Source organism: Podarcis gaigeae (assembly GCF_964106915.1).
Source record: "Podarcis gaigeae genome assembly, chromosome: 7".
Classification (NCBI taxonomy): domain Eukaryota; kingdom Metazoa; phylum Chordata; class Lepidosauria; order Squamata; family Lacertidae; genus Podarcis; species Podarcis gaigeae.
The window spans coordinates 43,336,399-43,357,077 of NC_139683.1; positions in this window are offsets into that span (position 1 = coordinate 43,336,399).

A 20,679-nucleotide genomic window follows, 5' to 3' on the forward strand; every position below is an offset into this window, starting at 1 on the left:
GCTGTGGAGGGCAGCTGGGGGAGGCAAACATCTTATGAAGCTGGCTTCTCAGAGGAGCTCAGAGGGTTTCTGCTTTCCATCTTACCCTCTTCAGCAGCCTAATGGGATGCTGAGGAACTGTGACCTGAAGCAACCAGGAAGAGTTCCTAAATAAGGCATTAAATAATGTGCTTCCAATTACCCAATACCCAAATAATGGCAAATATGAACATCCTGCCCCTTTCTAGCTTTTCAAGTTATCCCTGCTTTGTAACAATGAAATGTTCAATATACCCTCTGAAATTTTGCTAAATAATAAAAAAGTAGCAGTTCTAATAATAATAATAAAAGTCTGTACATGCACTTACATATTTCCCTTTCCCACCTGTCTGCTTATCCGAGTTCTTATTTTACCAAACTAAAATGATGGGTGAACGTTTCTTTCCTCCACAACATTGACTGGGCTATACAGTAGTTGGAAAGGATGATTATTCCAAAAAAGAAGATAGTGGTGAGTAGGAAAAGGAGAGTGATACAATGTGTTTTTATCGTCAAGCAAATATTCCCAAGTCTAGAAGAAAGCTCAGGTCATGGAAAGGTACCATGCACCACCACAGGCCCAACCACTCAAGACTTTTTGAGAGGCAGTAATTGCATGCTCCCCACTGAACAATCTGTGATCCAAGTTGGAAAGAAGGAAGGAAGGAAGGAAGGAAGGAAGGAAGGAAGGAAGGAAGGAAGGAAGGGTACTTAACACTCTCAGTAGTTGTGTGAATTAACTTAGATAAAAGGTATTTGGAAGGCCAGCTGATGCTTAAGCATCATTATTCAGAAGCAAATTCCTCTGAATCTTATCTTGGGTTGGATGAACAAAAATGTGGTTGTCCAGGTTTAACTATTGAATAGTAAGAACATCCCATGGCATACCCTCAAACTTTTTCTTACCAAAATCCACCCCCCCCCCATTCTGCTGCCACTGCCTGCCTGCCCCCTGTCTGCCCAAACCACCTCAGCCCCCCACTGCCTCCCCCTTTCCCCCCTCCACTTTATAGCTTTTTCTCTGCCTCCTCCACAGCCGCCATGAGAAAGAGTGAAGCAAGCACTTCACCTGCCTCTTTGAAATCATACATGGACATACATGGAATGTGCTTAACTTTGGGCAGATCATATCCTTCAAATAAAAATAAAAATGCAGTTATACAGCTGCTTGATAAAAGTTTGTTTTCAAACCTGGGTTTCTCCATATTCTTTGCAGAAGTTCAAAATCACATCATGGAAGCTATGGACAGTCATTTCACTTAAGCAATTAGCTTTCATGAACCCATTTCTTTTGCCGGTGTGCTCATGACTTCATGACATTCCATCACTAACACAGCTGAGGAACAACCCCACCAGAGGAGAACATCAGCACCACACTTGGGAAAGTCAGGAAGAGACACCCTAATGAACACGGCAGGCACCTCTACAACAATCCTGGCCTTCTGCTATGTCAGTCAGCTCCCACTAACTCCATTCCTGCTTTCAGAGACACAGTTCTGGCACATCCGTCCTAATCAGATTCCAGATCCACGGCCTTTGCTTCAGTAAACACAAGCTCAAAAACAGGCAAAGTGACAAGGTGAAATTATTGTTACCATAGGGATGGAGCACACCAAAGGAAAAGGTGCAAAGGATGAGACTAATTATATTGGGCTTCATGGACACAGACTCTATTGCTATTGCCAGGAGGATAGCAAAGATACACGCTTTACAAAAGAGTGAACTAGCAGTCCTGGAAAACTAGAAGGTCTGGTCTTTTTTAGAAAAAGCTTCCCTCCTTCTATAAAAAAGTAACAACTGGATTAGAACCAGTTGCTAACACATCTCTTCCCACAATGCTTTTCTGTTGGGAAAACTCTGCATATAGAGGGAGCTCAGGAGCACTGACTTGTACAAGGGGCTTTCATTAGCCCTGGAAAAATAGAAGCTTAGAAGAAATACAAAATAAACTAATCTATTTAAAAGGAAAGCCTAGAAATAGCTGTGTACTTCCAAAATTACAAGACGAACGGGGTGATTGGGGTAAGTTTTCCCATGCCCAAGTTGGACTGCACTCTTAACAAGGTGAATTGCTCTGTGGACTCAGGTGCCAAAAAAAATATGCTGCATTTTCAAAGTAACCACTGCATCTTTTTTTTAAAAAAAGCAAAAACAAGCTATCCAGTAGCTTCTTCTGACACCAAGCAGGCAATATGGCTGCATTACACCAGACTGGAGAACTAGGTGTATCCCTCCCCCCCCAATGCTTGCTAATTGAAAAGTATGTTTGCTATTTTTTATATTTATTTTTTTACTATGCACCTCTCAAAATTGTTCCTAGGAAACCACAAACTTAGTGACAAGCAAAACTCAGCAAGAACAGTTCTCATTTAAACAATCTGTCTATCTGCAAGAAACATTCTTCTTCCTTCCTACCAGCTCCCTCACAAAAATTGGCATTGCATGTTTGGGCCACTTAACAAAAAGTGAATATGCACATTTCACAAGGGCACAATTTATTTTATATGCTAGTCCACATGTTGAGTTAGATCCTGCATGATTGCCCTTCCCCCTCCATTTAACAGAAGACCTGGCTTAATGGGGCAATGTTTCTGCTTTAGAAGCAGGTAGCCTTGTACTTTCCTTTAATTTTTTACTGGCTTGCTCAGGGTGCCAGGCTATTGTCCATCATAGCTCTCTATTCACATTGCTGATGGGATGGCCATTGTGCCAAACAGCAGGCTGTTGCTGCACAAGTTGTGCTCCTGCAGGTCTTTCCCTATCCTACACAAATAAGCTTCATTGAGGAATTTCTTACATGGCAGGAACTACTGTTGAAAAATAATGGTGATGGATTCACTGAGTGAATGACTGTGGCTACTATATCTTAGTGACATTTTTGCAGTTGTGACGCTGGGATTTCAGTCCCTACAATGAACTTCATAGCTGTTCACTGCATCCCCATTGGCTTCAGGCTTATCCTTTCAGCACTTGGGCCATGACAAGTGTTTAGTTGGTTCTGTAGGAGCTTGCTCGGTTGACTCTTCCCCTCTATAAACACTCTGAAAGCCAAGCCTCTGCAGCAGCTGATTAAATCAGCCACTCACCTCCCAACCCTTACAAAAGGGGTTTAGAAGAAAGCGTTTCCTGGTGCGAGATGAAGGCTCACCTCCTGGACAATCCCTGGCTTAATCTTTCTTGCTTCTTGCCTTTGAGCATTTCTGTCTCCTTGAAACTTGCTCTTTTCTGAGAAGCTGCCTTCTCATTATCTGAGCACCTGAACCATCCATTATATGAGTCACAGCTCCTGATTTTGACCACACTCCTGGACAATATAGTATGCATTAAAAAGTGGGGAAGAAGAATCTACACTTCCTTCCAAATTCATCTCCCAAAGCAAAGCCCATGCCATTTGTGTGTTGGATTCAGATGTGTCACTTTAAATTTGATCTAAAATGCATACTTAAAGAATGCATTGAATAACCCCCCCTCCCCCCCAAAAATGTATGGAGTAGATACATTGTGCTGTTATGAAGATGTGGACGTTGTTTGAATTAGCATGCTGAGCCTGCCATGTTAATAACAGACATTGACCTCATTATTAGCCACAAATCCTTTTGAATGTATTACTTAGTTGTGGGGGTCTTGTGTCTCCAAAGAAAACAACCACCCACATGAAACATCTGTTTTTAAAACCTTTATAAATAGTTGCATGGTGTGTTTTTTCCACTGCTGCCTTAACATAAGGACCAAGTGATGTCAAGTGTCTTGGCATTCTTTCCCACCAGGCATTCCCTCCCTATGATCCCATATCTATAGAGCATATTTTAGAGCTGATTGTCTTGGGCCCTCCTGGTTTGCTGCGTGTGTCTGCATTCTTCACGATAAAAATCAAGGGTAAATTTAGCAGCACAGCACCATAACCTCGTAACTAAACTATTACAACATGCTAGTGCTTTAATCAAATAATTGTGTTATCTTGTTGCTTCCTCCCTTCTCTTTCCTTATCTCATTCCCTCCCCTGTTCCTTGTAACTGTAATTCATCAGGCCTTCCTGAAATGCTGGCAGTCAGGAACGGGTCCATACCTTCATTTCTGTTTGTTAAATTGGCTCGAATATATTTGGATGCAGTAAAAATAACCGTTCCAAATGGCTTCAGATTCACAGGTAGCATGATCAACTCTTTGGGCATGCTGTGTGATGGGAAAGAACATGCAAAACTCATGCAAAACTGGCTGTGATTTCCTACCCACCCACCCTGCAAAAGAAGATCAAATGGAAATAACCCATTTAGCAAGAGTCATAGAAATCTTTACAGAGGAGGAGGATTCAATTTGACCTTTCTCCGCGAGAGCACAAATTGGGTAAGTTTTCCCAGAAATGCACTACATGACTGTTATCTTTTATGCTACTGCACTGGAACACATTCAAGTCAATGAGAGATATACAAACAGTACTATCAGTTCTCAAGGAACACCATCTATCCTTCAACCTGCACTTCCTCAGCACTGATATCTATCCCACTTTCAGCAAGGATGTACGGCGCTATTTCCAAAAGTGGCTTGTGCCCTTCCTTTGTATCTGTTGACAGATCTGCGCTCTCCTATTATCTCCAGTCACCAACAGTAGGACCTGTCACAGAAAGGGGCGGGGGTAGGAAGGTGGTGGGTATCTGATCTGCTATCGCACAGCTCTATTATTTGTCTGATGACAGCGCCTTGTGATAAATGTTTCAGAAATGACATTTGAGATGATGGGGAAGAAAATTCTTAAGTAAGAGACTCCAGCTCAAAGTGTCTCCTGAGCCATAATACTGTCAGTCAAACATGGATATTTGCAAAGAAGTTAGAATGAAAAGTACAGAACGGGGGGTGGGGGGAATCAAATCTATTAGCACACCATGAAAGTCTTGTAAAAATGCACTGCAAACTCTGTAAAAAATAGTATAATAATAATAATAATAATAATAATAATAATAATAATAATAATTTATACCCTGCCCATCTGGCTGTGTTTCCCCAGCCACTCTGGGTGGCTTCCAGCAGAATATTAAAATACAATGATTCATCAAATATCAAAAGCTTCCCTAAACAGGGTTGCCTTCAGATGTCTTCTAAAAGTCCGCTAGTGGTTTATTTCTTTGACATCTGGTGGGAGGGCGTTCCACAGGGCGGGTGCCACTACTGAGAAGGCCCTCTGCTTGGTAACTTCGCTTCTCATAGTGAAGGCAGTGAGTAGTAACATTCATAGTTATAAAGTGGTACCTCGGGTTACAGACGCTTCAGGTTACAGACTCCACTAACCCAGAAATAGTACCTTGGGTTAAGAACTTTGCTTCAGGATGAGAACAGAAATCGGGTGACGGCGGTGCGGCGGCAGTGGGAGGCCTCATTAGCTGAAGTGGTACCTCAGGTTAAGAACAGTTTCAGGTTAAGAACGGATCTCCAGAACTAATTAAGTTATTAACACAAGGTATCAGTGTATTTCCAAATAGACTGCATTACTGCATTGGAGGAGCTTGGGCTCCTCCAACTCTATGATTCTATGAGGAAGCTGTGACAACTCTATTGCTCAGTTCTGTCTTTCAGAACTGCAGGCATCCAATCTAAAGAAGTCAACAAGAAATGTCCTAGGGGGCAGAAAAAAATGTGGAATGAGGGCAATCCTTGCCTTGATGTAGGGAACAAACAAAAAAACAAGGTGATGCAGGTTCTTTAGAGAAAATGAAATTTGGGGAAAGGGGCAATATTTTCATTAGATTACAATGAAGACTTTTTTCCTCATAAAATTTCATGGAAACCCTGGATCAAAAACTCATTATGTTCCATCGTTGTTTTCATTTTGGCTTTTTTTTTTTTTGTAAAATGGCTTTTAAAGACAGCCCCCAGCAGCTACAGGCTCCCTTGATGTCTAAAGCCAGCTTAGAGTAATAAAAGAAAATAATTCTCTACACACAGGAAACATAATGAAAATATTTTTTTGTAATGAATGTAGACCGTTGTATTCAAGGCTTTATTTTATCCAGGCTTCTTTTCTTGACCCTGAGGGCAAATGCTCATGACAGCTGGTCTAAAGATACCCACAGGAGCCAGGAAGTGGTTTTTATTGCTGCATTTCACACAACAGCTCTTGATTCTCAGGCTAGGCTGGAAATGGCATAGCTGCTGCCTGGCCTACTCAAAACTTTTTCCCATTGCAGATTTAGAGTCCATCCAAGTTGCAGGATCTTTTTTTTATCTATTTGCTGACTTACTTTCCAACGGAGACTATGGTCCAAAGCACATGTGATGTTCTATACACAATTATCAGCTGTATGAAATGTGTGTTGCTTTTCAGTAAATAGCAGTCATGAGGGTCCCAGTCCACATCAGGAGCATGACGTGGAGCAAATAGGACTTTAGCCCACACTGTGGTTCTGATCCAGATCCCCCCTCCTACATTATTTGCACCAGGAAGGAGGTTCTGTTGTCATCCAAGAATTGTTTGGCCACTTTAATAAATGTCTCATGAAAGTTAAATCACATGACAGTGCTAGTCCCTTATTGAACAGAGTCATAATAATAATAATAATAATAATAATAATAATAATAATAATAAATTTTATTTATATCCCACCCTCCCCAGCCGAAGCCGGGCTCAGGGCGGCTAACAACAATTAATTAGTGCAACATTCTAAAAACATTTCATTATAAAAATTAATTAAAATCCAGTTGTCGGCAACCATTAAGCTTAAGTTCTTTAAAGATTGCCAAAGGAGGGGGTCAGGCTGTGCCCTGACCAAAGTCTGGTGGAACAGCTCTGTTTTGCAGGCCCTGGGGAAAGATGTCAAATCCCGCAGGGCCCTAGCCTCTTGTGACAGAGCGTTCCACCAGATTGGAGCCGCAGCCAAAAAAGCCCTGGCTCTAGTTGAGGCCAGCCTAACCTCTCTGTGGCCTGGGACCTTCAGGATATTTTTATTTGAAGACCATAAGTTCCTCTGTGGGACATACCAGGAGAGGCGGTCCCGTAGGTATGATAAGGATAAAAAAGTGATGCTTAATGCCGTAATCCTGTGAAGACTTACATAGGAGTAAGCCCTACTCTCCACAGTGGAAATTACCTTTGTGTAAATGCACATGGGTTTCTGCTGCATTTAATTGAATGCAAAATTTACAGATGGACACATCCTTATTTTAAAATCTAGCTATTTTTCTGGATTCTGCACTATAATTTTCACTGAGTGCTTGGACTGAGTCCTAGAATCCTCCTGCCTTTTCTCCAAAGTGTCGTAAGCACTTGCCCTGCTTTGGGAAGAAGAATGGAAGGCTCTAGGACCCTGTCAGAGCCCTCACACCTCATTCCCAAAGCCCATAATCACAGTTTGGTGCAGGGGGTGGGAAATAAATTAATGGAGAATGTGTCCTCTGCTCTCCATTTGGAGGAAACTACAGAACAAAAGATAATACTCTTCTCCCTGCCAAATCCTCCCTCCTCCCAAATACAACCAAGAACAAAACAAAACAATACCTGTGCTGTGATACAATCATGTTTGACTTTTCCCCTTTTCTTTTGGGTAGCTCACGTTTCATAATGTGCACAATGTTGTTTACATCTTTCATGCAACATCCAGTTTTCATGAAATCAAAGTGGTTTTTTGCTTATCAATCTGCAGGGTGTGTGAAGAAATGCACAAAAAGCAATGAAGTTATGTGAAGGTGACATATCACAGTTCTAGCATTCTGTCTTAGCCACCTGTAATTACATGAAAAACAACAACCACATGCTGTACCTGTTGGAAAGATCACACATGATGGGCAACACATATTCACATTAAGAACAAGTCAACATGTGGTTTGACTGTCATGGCTGTCAGCGGCTTCACTTAGTTTTTTTTCCTGGAGTTCTGGAGACTTTGGAACACATACATTAAAGCAAGGTCAGCCATTCTATTCATACATGGAACAAGAAGGTTTCATTGAAATAATATGGGCACAAAAATGCCACATATGCTCAGAGAAATAAAGAACTGTGTACAGTGGTACCTTGGTTCTCAAACTCCTTGGTGCTCCAACGCCTTGGTTCTCAAATGCCGAATCACCAATCAGCTGTGCCTTGGTTTTTGAACATTTCAGAAGTCAAATGGACTTCCGGAACGGATTAAGTTTGGCGCTTTTGTTTTTGCTATTTATTTTGCGTTTTTGTTTTTGAGGCTTTTTTGGTTAATTTGTTTTTGTGACTGTGGAACCCAGTTCGGCTACTGATTGATTGAAAATGTGACTGCGGAAGGGGATAAAAGCCCCCCATCCAAACAATGACTATCATCCGCGCAGGTAAGAATTTTTTTTTAATCACCTACAGTACCGTCTTATTTATTTTATCGTATAGTACATTGATTATTGCTTTCATTTTATGGATCAATGATCTCATTAGATAGTAAAATTCATGTTAAATATCTCTTTTAGGGGTTGTTTTTAAAAGTCTGGAATGGATTAATCCATTTTGCATTACTTTCTATGGGGAAGTACGCCTTGGTTTAGGAACGCTTTGGTTTTGGAAAGGACTTCTGAAACGGATTAAGTTTGAGAACCAAGGTACCACTGTACAGTGGTACCTCGGGTTACATGCACTTCAGGTTACATACGTTTCAGGTTACAGACTTTGCTAACTCAGAAATATTACCTCGGGTTAAGAAATTTGCTTCAGGATGAGAACAGAAATCATGCTGCGGTGGCGCAGCGGCAGCAGGAGGCCCCATTAGCTAAAGTGGTGCTTCAGGTTAAGAACAGTTTCAGGTTAAGAACAGACCTCCAGAACGAATTAAGTTCTTGACCCGAGGTACCATTGTATATGGAAAGGGGCATGGTCACCATCTGATCCCAAACCCAAGTGTTGTTGGACTACAACTCTCATCATCCATGACTAATGGCTAAGATGGTTTAAGCATTGAGGTGGCAGACCATAATCTGAATGCTTCATCAAGTGCCCAGGACCTTTCAGAAAAGAGCCATAGGGGTAGAATAATGTGTTGCATGCAGAAGAATCCAGATTCATTCTCTGCTAAAAGGATTTCAGAAAGCTGTGCTAGTCCTTGGAGAGCTGCTGTCAGTCAAATTTATCAGTAATGGGCTAGATGGATGGTGATCTGAATCTGTGCAAGATGGCTTCAGCAATTTAGCTAGTAGGCCACCAAAAGCACTTCAGGGGCATCATTTACAAAGGAGCACTTAACAGGGAACTGATCATTTCAGAATGAAATGCTCAGACACTCCTTCATTATCTCAATATTTGAATCTATTCTCAATAAAAAGGCACCACAGATGTAAATTAAGCCCCCCCAAATATTCATGTGAATTGCCCATGAGTTATCCTATAATTAATCTTAAATTTCATCTGCATAAAATCTTTACAAATCAGCTAACCTAGAGAGAACTGATTACTTTCCATGTATGTTTAATCCCCCTGCTGAGGCTGATGCATGATAGGGATTGCTGAGGTATTTGTAACTTTAATAAAAAAACCCTCATCTTTTACTAGTTTAAGAACAGTCATTTCTTTATAGAAATCTGCAAATGCATCCAAAAACAATGCAGATAGCAGCTATTAAATAGATGCTTTTATAAATTATCCATTTTCTTACATGCATAAAAACCTCAATTAAAGCAACATAAATCCTATCAAACTGTACGCTGAAAGCATGCATATATTGTTGGAATTAATGTGATTTTTCTATGTTTGTACCAATAGATGGTGCTAGCAATTGCCATATTTTTCTGTCACTTTAATTTAGGCCATAAAAGTCTTCAGCAATTATTGGAGGGCGGGGGGAGGAACAATCTATTCATGTGACAATTAAAGCAGGAAATGTCATCTTATTGACACTCAACTTTTTTACAGAGTGAAAAGGGTAACAGAGCAGCCAAAAGCTGTTTTGGCTGTTCTAATTTTCCACTGAAAATGCATAGAATTTGCAAATGAGAGAGGTATCTTCTCCTCCCCTACAACTTATCGTCAGAGATATTCAAATACTTATGCTGTGCTACGTAGTTGTCTGGGAATGAACATTTTTGTCTAGTGAAGATGAGACAGGAAGCAACAAGCAAAGACTGTTTCAAGCACAATTTAGGTTGTAAAGCCTTTAAGTCAAAGGGATGGTTTGTGTTATCTATCAACACTAGGACAGGGATTTGAATACTAAAAACTTATAGTCCAAGATTTCGCTCAGAACTACAAGTCAACTAGACTCCTAGAGTTGGATGGTCTTTTAGGCCATGCATTCTAACCGCTTGCTTGATGCACCCCCAAGAACACTCCCAAGATATGGTGGTCCAGCTTCTTCTGGGAGGCATCTAACAAGGGGACACCCCCCCCCACACACACACCTCCTGCCACCAGGTAATCTGTTCCATGAGGTTCTACATTGCTCTCCCTCTACCAGCCTGACAAGAAGATTTCCTCCTTTCTTGTTCTGGGCAGTCTCACTTGAAACTGTAGCTTAGGGAGTGAGCAACTGAGTTATTCTCTCATACTTAAGAACAAAGGAAAACAGTTCAGATACCAAACTATGATATCGGGAAGAAGGTGTTCTCTTAGTCTTTTCCCTGACAAGGTACTGGTAATTGTGCACAGGCAAGTTATTATTTAACTTGAAGAAGAATTTAAGCGTTTAATCCTCCAGCCGCAATCTGAAGTCAAACAGTCCTGAAAAGGAGAGGCACATCACATGTGTCTCCTGTTGGCATTTGATCTCTTTAATCCATGTAGTCATGTCATTTAGGCTATGTACAATTTATGCTAGAAACATTTCTGCACTTGTTATTTCTGTGCAGTCCATACATAATCAAGATCTGCTATGTATTTTTTTGCACCTGAAAAGTGCTTCTTGAGAAACTGTGATCGGGGGGGGGGGGGGAGCTTGATGCAGATTGAGTCTGCATGATCCCACAGTGTGTCCATGTGAAAACAGATTCATCAGTGCTGGCAATGGGGGTGTATCAATACCTGCTGAATGATCGATGGGCTTATACCAGGATCATAACCACCACTTCTTCATTCACCTGGGATATGTGCAGAGAAGAAAAGGCATGGGCAGCTTAAGGAAGGGGAGGGTTTTCAAAAGCATATCAAATAACCACACCCACCATCGTGGATGGTTTGATCTAGAACAGGCATGACCAACTCCCAAGAGACTGTGATCTACTTCCAGTATATAAAAACCTCACAGTGATCTACCTATTGTCATTGCCAACAGTTGTTAAGCTTTTTAAAGGGAAGAGTGCCCGAATGTTTGAGCTTTTTTAAAATAAATGAATAAAAATAAGTACCATGGCAATTGACCAGGAACATCGCCGCGATTGACCAGTAGATCATGATCGACCAGTTGGACATGCCTGATCTAGAATAAATCTAGATGGGAAGCAGCATGGTGATGATGATAATGGATTATTCCGTTTTGAGAAAAGCTATATTTTTGTGATACAAACAGCTTAGCTTGTATGCAACCTTACCCTCTTGCCAAAATGAGGGGTATAATTTCATTGTATACCTTCTGTGAATGTCAGGGGGCTAGATAACAACTTGAATTGTTCAGGAAACAAGGGAATATTTATTTGTTTATTTATTTATCTAATTCTTTTAATTTATACATTGCTTGATTTAAAAAAAAACAAAGCTCAAAACAATTTACAACAATAAAAGAGAGAGAGAGAATACAACAGTACTTTAAAATGTACAGAAGTTAAAATACCAAAACAGGTTAAAATTACCTCAACTTCCTAAGCATGTGAATAGGTTTGTCTAAATGATAATGTTTTTAGCTGCTCCAAAAAGTGTACAGTGAATGTGTCTGCTTGATCTCAATTGGCTGGGGTGTTGGACAGAGTTCTTAAACGCCATCTCCTAACATGTAATGTATGTTAGGACACCACTTTCTCTGCATATATTTTGCTTAGCTTGTCAACTTCAGGTGGCTGTCCAAAGTCTTTGCCCCTAATTCATATATTCATATTCAGACTACAGTGCAGTTCCATCATAGCTTTATGGAAGACATGGAAGACATGCATATGTTCAAGATCAGGACATTGTAAAATAAATAAATAAATGAGGACTATGTTACAAGTGAAGAGGAAATGGTGACACTCTTGAAAGCATCGTTCCACTCTGTCTTCTGATACTGCAGCTACTGTCCTTTCTTTCAATTACATCACAATGCCAAGAAACAAAGAATTAGCTGTACCTAAATTCAATAACCAAAGAAAAAGGTCAGACCAAGAACCTCCTCCTCAGCCTAATGCAGACATTTGCTTCTGAATAAACTGACGTGTGCAGCAAGTAGCTTTGGCATAATAGGGATTCTGTTTTCCTGTAATTAAAAACAAGTTCCCAGACCAGAATTTCCCCACTCTCTTATCTATTTGTATACCTCTAATTAATGTCAGATAGTTTTCTAAGAATATCAGAAAAGGAAAACAAAGCCTATTCGTGCAAATATAAAATGAAGGGATTTCTTTAAGGGTGGGAGAGATATAAAGGGCTTTCAGAAACTGTTACTGCTGCTAACTGTAGGTACTAAATACAACTGATAATTCTCTAGAAGATGCAGACATGCTCAAGCAAAAATAGAATTAATGGAGTCATCCATCATCATGATGTTGCTTAACAAGCCATTCCTTGTTTTTCTGAATATTGTCTCTGTGAAACAGTCAGATCTTAATTCATGAACTGCCCTGGGAAAAAAATGTACATATTTAAAAATACATAAATGTGTTGGGCTAATCATAAAGCTGTAAGACTGAAGATTATTTCAAGGCTACAGATAAGAAGGATCTGCCTTAAAACAGCTACTCATATTAATTTTCTGAATGTGCATTCTTAAGATACATGTCAGGAAGGATGCCAGGAATAAGGCCAATGTAGCTAAACTCTCAAATGTGCTTGAATCACTGTCTTCCAGTGATGTCATCAAATACATGCCACAGAAATAAATAACCTCCCTGCTTTAAAGGTGAGTGTGGATCCTTCTGTGGCCCCACACCCCATCTACACAACATGAGGAAGGTATTAACAGGTGGTGAGCTTGCAGAAGTTAGAGGGGGGGAAACTTATTTTAAAAAAGAAAAAATCCTGGAGGGACCACCCAGAAGTGAAGGCACTTAGTGTCCAGGGAATGCTGACTGGCTATTGGGGTTTGGGATGAATAGCAGGTGGGGCTGGAATGAGGAGATTTCACCCCTCCCATATCCAAGAATCTCCTGGTGATCTCTGCTGACTCTCCAGAGAGGAGGAGGCGTGTTCTGCTATCTACTTATTCTACTCAAGCACCAAGTCAGTCAGTCAGTCAGTCAGTCAGTCAGTCAGTCAGTCAGTCAGTGTGTTGGAGAGAGAGAGACTGAGAGTTAGAGATCGTGTGTACAGATAAGGTTGCTGCTAAGAGCAGCTGCAGACACTCAGTGCAGTTTAGCATTCATTTATGCTTAGAACCCGTTTAGCTCTGTATATAGTTTGTATGATAGTTGTAGATAGAATAAAGAAGTTATTCTACAGAGCTGCTCTCTGAGTCGTTTATATACTCTGCTAGACTCTGCTATACTCTGCTGTGCGATGACTGTCTTCTTGTGGAAGTGAATCCGGTGCTCACAACTCTAAGCTGTGAGTCCACAGCACTTTGACCTGTTCCTGTCCAGAAGGTGGTCTCTGGAAGTGCTACCCAGCTCGCCTAGCCCAGTCGGGGCTGAAGTGCATGAGTCCAGTTGGTGGTACTGGCTCAAGGGCGATGCTGACATGGAGATGGAATGGATTTTCTTGGGGAGGGCAAAGCTGGCAGGCTGGAGCATGTATCAGGAATACTTAACCTTCATCCAGTTTTCTGGGGTGCGACACTTATCCCAGGTGCACTTTTAATTGTACAGTTTACACATAAGTAGACATACAGGGTAGTCTCTTTAGGGCATTGCCACAAATTGTCACCTGTACAACATCCTCTAATTTCAGCCAGTAACCACTTATTATTTTCCTTCTGGAAACAAAAAGCCACCAGTAGCATATTATTATAAATTTGCATTAATAAATTTGTATCCATAGATCTCAGGATCTGATCCAGCAGGACTCTTCTTATGTTTTTATGGCCTGAGAGGAATAGGAGCAGGATCCCATGCTGTCAATATTCCACTTGCAGATCAGATCAGTGTGGCAAGTGCAGTAATTTGTGCGTGGAGAGGAGTTTTATATTCTTATTTACAATGCATAAGAGCATAAATGAAATATAAATGAAGTAAATGTGAAAAAAGAGGAAATAGTGAGACTAAGAAACAAGTCATTAAATTGGGTGGTGGGAAACGATTTTGAAAAATAATTAGTTCCAGAGTTTCCGTCTTTTGCTGAATCTGCTGGTTCTATTGTTCTTTCAAAATCCCTTATCCTTTCTTATTTATGTGTTCTTATTATGATATATATATATATATATATATATATATATATATGCTGGTTTCTCTTCTTATTCCTTTTAGTTTTTACTTAATAAGTTGTGTATATTAATGGAGGTGGTAAAATGAGAGTAGGAGACCTAATGGGGAGTAGTTGTTAAATTTCTATAGAATATTCAAAAAATGTTGAAGTAAGCCAATAAAAAAAAGTTACATAAAGTCAGGACTTTTCAAATAACATCAAAGAGGGAGGACTTGCTGCCTGGTCTCTGCCGGTCTAAGCCACTCTAGGGAGTAAGCGTTATGAAACTTACTGCTGAGCAAACCCATGCATCTGAGCTATAAGCCCATCTACTTTTACCTTTCCTGTGGCATTGTGATCTGGGGCTTTTCAGTTTAGACAAAAGGCAATCAAGAAAAGCAGGGTTACTGACAGGGGGTACTTGAATGCCTGTTTGAACAAGGAGGCTGCTTTATTGGCTTTTTCACATGGCCTGCGGTTGATATTACCTTAGAACATAAGAAGAGCCTGCTGGATGAGGCCAATGGCCCATCTGTTCCAGCATCCTGTTCTCACAGAAGCCAACCAGAAGAAGCCTATAAGAAGCCCACAAAGAAGACTCATGTGCAGCTTGCAGACTTCCCACATGCATCAGGTCATCTTTTTATTTTATTTTTTATTCAATTTATCTGAAGATCACAGGGCAGTTTGCGACATAAGTGGTTGTTGTGAGAACAGGATTTTAGCTTGGCTTGACTCACTTTATATTCTTGGAAGCCATGTTGTCTTGAGCTATCTTGGATGTATTGAAAGATCTGTATGTCAGCCTTGGGACCTGTTTGGTACCCACCAATCAATAAAGTAAGGCCTCTGCCTAAGTGATCTTGTCTATCATGTCTGGAGAGGTTTTATAGCTTTACTGGGCAGCAATGATGTAATGCAAAGAAACAGAAAACAGTAACTTTCATGCTACTTTTGAAGCAGTGGCTAGATGGACATCTGTCATGCATTGTAGGGGTTTGGACTAGCTGACCATTAGGGTTCTTTCCGATTCTATGATTCTTTGAAACGCCCTTTATTTTAAACATTCAAATACCCTTTCTAAACTGAAATGTGTTTGTGTATGGCTTACTTGTTTCTCAGGGCTTACTTGTTGACAATAAAAGGACATAGAAGGGAACTTTGCAAACCTTCGCTCCAAGCCTCTTTGCTAATTCCACTCCAAGTAATCTGACTGTGGCTTAGAATCAAGGACAAAAATTGAGAATGAGGGCAAATTGAGGAGCTTATTATATAGTACAAAAATAAGATGCTGAAGAGAGAAGTAGAGTTGCTGTGATTTACTTAAGAGTATCATATTCACATTGTCATGGATATGCCAATCACAGCATGCTGAGAAATCGTTCCATCTGGTAATTCTGCTCTTTATAGTGCCAAAATGAGTTCTTCAGGAGATATCTAGCACAGAAACATGCATTACCATTTCTATAGATAGCACCGGGACAACATTACTTTTTTAACAGCACAAACCTATTATACAGATATGACATTGTTGAAAATTCAAGGGAGAACCAGGAGACAGTGGGTTTGGGGGCAAGAGAGTCAGGGGAAAGGTGGGGGCTAATTTCAGATAGAGTCCGGGGACAGGAGAAACTGTGTGTTAATGGTGCAAAACTATATGAAGAGATGACAAAAACTAAATTTCATATATTGATTCAAAATAACCAAGCAGATCTTTGGCAGCAGGCCTCCCTGGTAGTTTTAAATTCATGACATGCATAGTTTTACATTTTGTTTGTACAACACACAACTAGAAAAAATTGCTATCTTTTTCTTTAACCAGAAGGTACATTCTTGGAATATAAACATTCCAAAGTACTCTTGTGGATTTCCTGCCCTTCAGGATGAACATCAGTGACTGATAATGTTTTCAATAAAAAAAACCACCCTGCTATTACTATCTTTTGATCCAACTCCATTTGCCAGCCTTGTCGTGGATATATTATTCATTCCATATCTATATTGCAAGATAGTCTGGAGGACCTGGGTATGTTGAGCCAGATTCAGGTGGATCAGAAGGGATATTGCCAAGACTGCATATTTTACTGGGAAGTTTCTTCCACATTCAAACTCTTCTGTTCAAGGAGGAGGAATGTTACAAATAACTCACAGAACAATATTTGATCTGGGCATTGGTCAATGGAAAAAAATACACATGAACAGAATAAAAAGGAGCCACAAGCTTGATTTTACAGAAACCATTTCAAATTCAGTTATGGCATGTTAATTGCCTGTAGTAGCAATGATGGGTGAGTGCCAGTAGTAGCAGTAATAGTAATCCTATACTCAAAAATTAAAGTATGTTTCATAAGTAATTTAATCCATATTACCTAGATATGAGCTATGATTTTAGATTCCCCATGATAGCAGCTGTATTAATTCAGTTTCAGACTAACTTCTTTAAGCTTAAGTCAGTTTGACTATTGCCTTCAAACCAAGTCCTAATCAGAATGCAGATCAAGCTTGTTAGTGTGCTTTTTTTTTTTACTGGTTTTACAATATTTTTGCCACAATCCAGTGAAGTTATTCATCACTGTCCACGGTGTGCACAGTACCTGCTTAAAACACAGCTAGGTTGCTCTTTGTCTCAAGCTGGCTTGAAGGGAAATGGATCAAGCAGCTGCATTTCATAAGAAATGATGGCATAGTTATAGGATAGATACAGACTGTAGCTGTCTTGGGTATGACGCTTCCCAAACTAGCAGTGGGAGCGTACTGCATGCAGGCCTGCATGCATGAGGGCTAAATATATATCTCCTATATAAAGCTTATAAATTATACCCATCTGGCTTCCTAAATTAGAACTAGGTTATATGTTGCAAATATGATCTCTCTGTTCCACATAAGGTCAGGGATGGGGGACCTGGGATTCTTTCCAGGCCACACACCTTCCCCCCAGGTCACATTCCTTACCAGCCCTGCTTCACACTCTCCTTGTGTGTTTTTACCTGCTTGGGAAGTCTCCTTGAACTCTGATACTTACATGGATGAAGGACAGAGAAGGGTATGTGGATTGGGAGGGCATGTGTCCTGGAAAGAGTCTCAGGAGTCAAACACAGAGGTCTAGTGTGTGTGTGTGTGTGTGTGTGTGTGTGTGTGTCTGTCTGTCTGTCTGTCTCTGTCTGTCTGTCTGTCTGTCTCTCTCTCTCTCTCTCTCTCTCTCTGTGTGTGTGTGTGTGTGTGTGTGTGTATAAACTAGCCTGTTGGACGAAGGAAAAATTCACATCCATTGCTCAACCCAATTTTGCCTCTGGTTCTGCCCTGCCATGTGACCCTCAGAATGTTGCTGAGTAGGCAATCTGTGAACCTCAGACTGAAAAGGTTTCCCCTCTCTGATGTAGGTTCTCAAATCTGCAGGTTGAGAAAAGGTACTAAAATACAGCTCCTTGAGCAATTCTTTCCCCTACTCCAAATTATTCAAATATGGCATGGATCTGCCCCCCCCCCCTTTACCACATGGATAAATTCTACAAAATAAATTATACTGTCCTCTCTCCTTTAAAAACAAGATTAAAAGACCCACTATTTCATCACCAGCGACTGCCATTAATTGCTAACGCTGAAAGGGAGCTTGACATATCCCTGGATGGCACATCTGTTAACTGTATGTAGACTGCAATCAGTTAAATAGGTTTCCCAACAAATGGCTTGTCAAAGTCTTGACACAAGAATTACTTAGGTTTGTTGCCAGCCATTCACTTTTCTCTTTTTAACTGCCCATCTTGTGCCTACGCACAAGAATGTGAAATATTGGGGGGGGGGGGAGAGATTTCGCTATTGATCAGGAAGCTTAAGTGAGCAAATGTATTCTTTCCTTACTTCCCGGGCGGGGGGAGGAGTTTCAGGGTCAACCCAAATAGGTTTATTTTCCCCTCACCTATCCCAATCTGGGCCTCAGCCTGTGAGCAGGGGATTCAATCCTGTGGGGCAGTGGAGGATTCAGTCCTGCTGGGGTCTACTTCCCCGGTGCATTTCCTGCAGGAAACATGCTGGCAAAGCAGACCCCCTACAGCAGTGTACCCCAAACTTACAATAATCACATGCCACTGTTGAGAGTTTCATCTTACTGGCATACCCCTTATTGGGCAAGGATAATGTGGGGGTAGTTTTAATAATATACTACATGTACTACTTTATAGAAACAAGAGCAAATTCTGCCATGTACCCTTTGAAACCCTTCCATGTACCCCTGAAGGATATGTGTACCACACTTTGGGAAACATTGCCATACAGTTTTTCCACCTGACACCCACCCCCAATTGTCTTGGATCACTCTGGTCAGCCTGATCTGATCTAGGGCAAACCAGAGCTGCCTCAACCCAGCTCAGCCCAAGCCCAGATTCCCCCAACTCTGCCTGATTCAGTTCAGGCTTTGGCTAAATCCAGTGCAGGGTCAGAGCACAAGTGGAGGTTAGATGTCACCCAGAGTGAGCCAGGAGTCTGGACTGAGGAACAATCCAGATCAGAAAGCAACTCAAAAGGTAGGAATGGAAGAAGGTAAGAGTTAGAACCAAAGAGTGATTGGGATCAGAGGGCAAACCAGGAATCAAGACCAAAGAATAATACCAGACACAGAAGTGTGTTTAGGTAGACCTTGTGGCTCAAGAAGATATCTGTCTTATACAGTCGTACCTTGGCTCCCAAATACCTTTGGAGTCGAATGTTCCGGCTCCCGAACGATCAAAAATTGAAAGTGATTGTTCGGGTTTTCAAACATTCTTTAGAAGATGAACGTCTGATGGGGCTTCTGCGGCTTCCTATTGGCTGCAGGAGCTTCCTACAGCCAATCAGAAGCCACGCTTTAGAAGTCAAACATTTCAGAAGTTGAACGAACTTCCGGAATGGATTCTGTTCGACTTCCGAGGTATGACTGTACTCCTCCCTGTTCAGAAGAAGCCAAAGGCAAACCTGAGTAGAACCAGGAACTGAGTGAGCCAATCCAAAAGGTTCTTCTCTATCTCTTGTATCCAAAAATCAACTGGGGAAATCTGCTGGCCATTTCCCAGTTCCTGGGATGAAAGCCTGAAGGCTGTGGGTTACTCTATGCCCAAGCAGTTTAAAGGTTTGTAAGCAGTGGGGTAGCAGCACTACTAAAAGGTTATAGCCATTAATGGTGCTTCACCCCCTTGCACGGTGCATGTGCACAGCAGACTCCATGATAACTGCCTCCAAACCCTGATGTGTAGAGACAGTTCTGTAATCATTAATTCTTAAAGGAACAGTTGGCCAGATGTAATTGAGCCAGATATAATCCATTGATGCCACCTGATTGTGGTGTCTGAAAAACACATTATTGCTGCATTCACAATCTCCTTTTTGTACCAGTCCCCCCATGCAGAGGGTTTTATTCCTGATCCCAAAAAATAACAGGAGGGCCTGAAGCTTGCATGTACAATAAGTAGAGTGAAGTGGGAGAGAGTGTGCCTTGTGGTGTGAACAGCATGGTTGACTTGTGATCTCTAGAACCTCCTGAGAGACAGCAGTGATATGTACTGGGGCTCAGCATACCTAGCTGGAGTCTAGAACTATGTTCTGGTTGCCCATCTGAGAAATGAATCCAGTTTTACATCTAATTAATTTTGGAGCAGATTTGGATGGGAACTCGCAGCAGGACCTGAAAGTGCCAAGGATGCTGAATCCTAACGATGATCTCTCTTCATGCCTTCAGATCACAGGGCCTGTTAACTATTATTGCTTTAGTTTTCTTGTCGACGTCTGCATCCCAGCTCTGAAATAAGCACAAATGCTGCAGTTTGTGGAGTTTCAGTACCGACGACCAGGGTAGCGGAGTAGGTGTTTGACACAAACAACATGATATGTGTTTCACTCTCTCTTGGGAGCTGGAACAAGTGCACTTGCATCAGTAACTACCATCAAAATATTTCCTGTGATGTATGTTACATCTATTTATAACAGACTTTAGTTGAAACAAGTTTTGATTTTAAATGAAGAGCCTCTGATTCCTTGGCAGCTTGGAAGGCATTCAGTCATTCACTCAACCTGTTTAGGTTAATATCATGATGTTTAAAGGATGCATTCCTGATCACTTGAGTTTTGCCACCAATAGCGACAGAAGCAGTTGCACCCCTAAATTAACATGAATTTAGTTATCGTAAGCCTTTTAATTTTTATATGCAATTAAACCTGGGGGGTCAGAACTAGGTCACAATTATCTATGAGCCATAAAAATGTCTCTGTGACAAACCTTTGGCTCTTTTCGAACC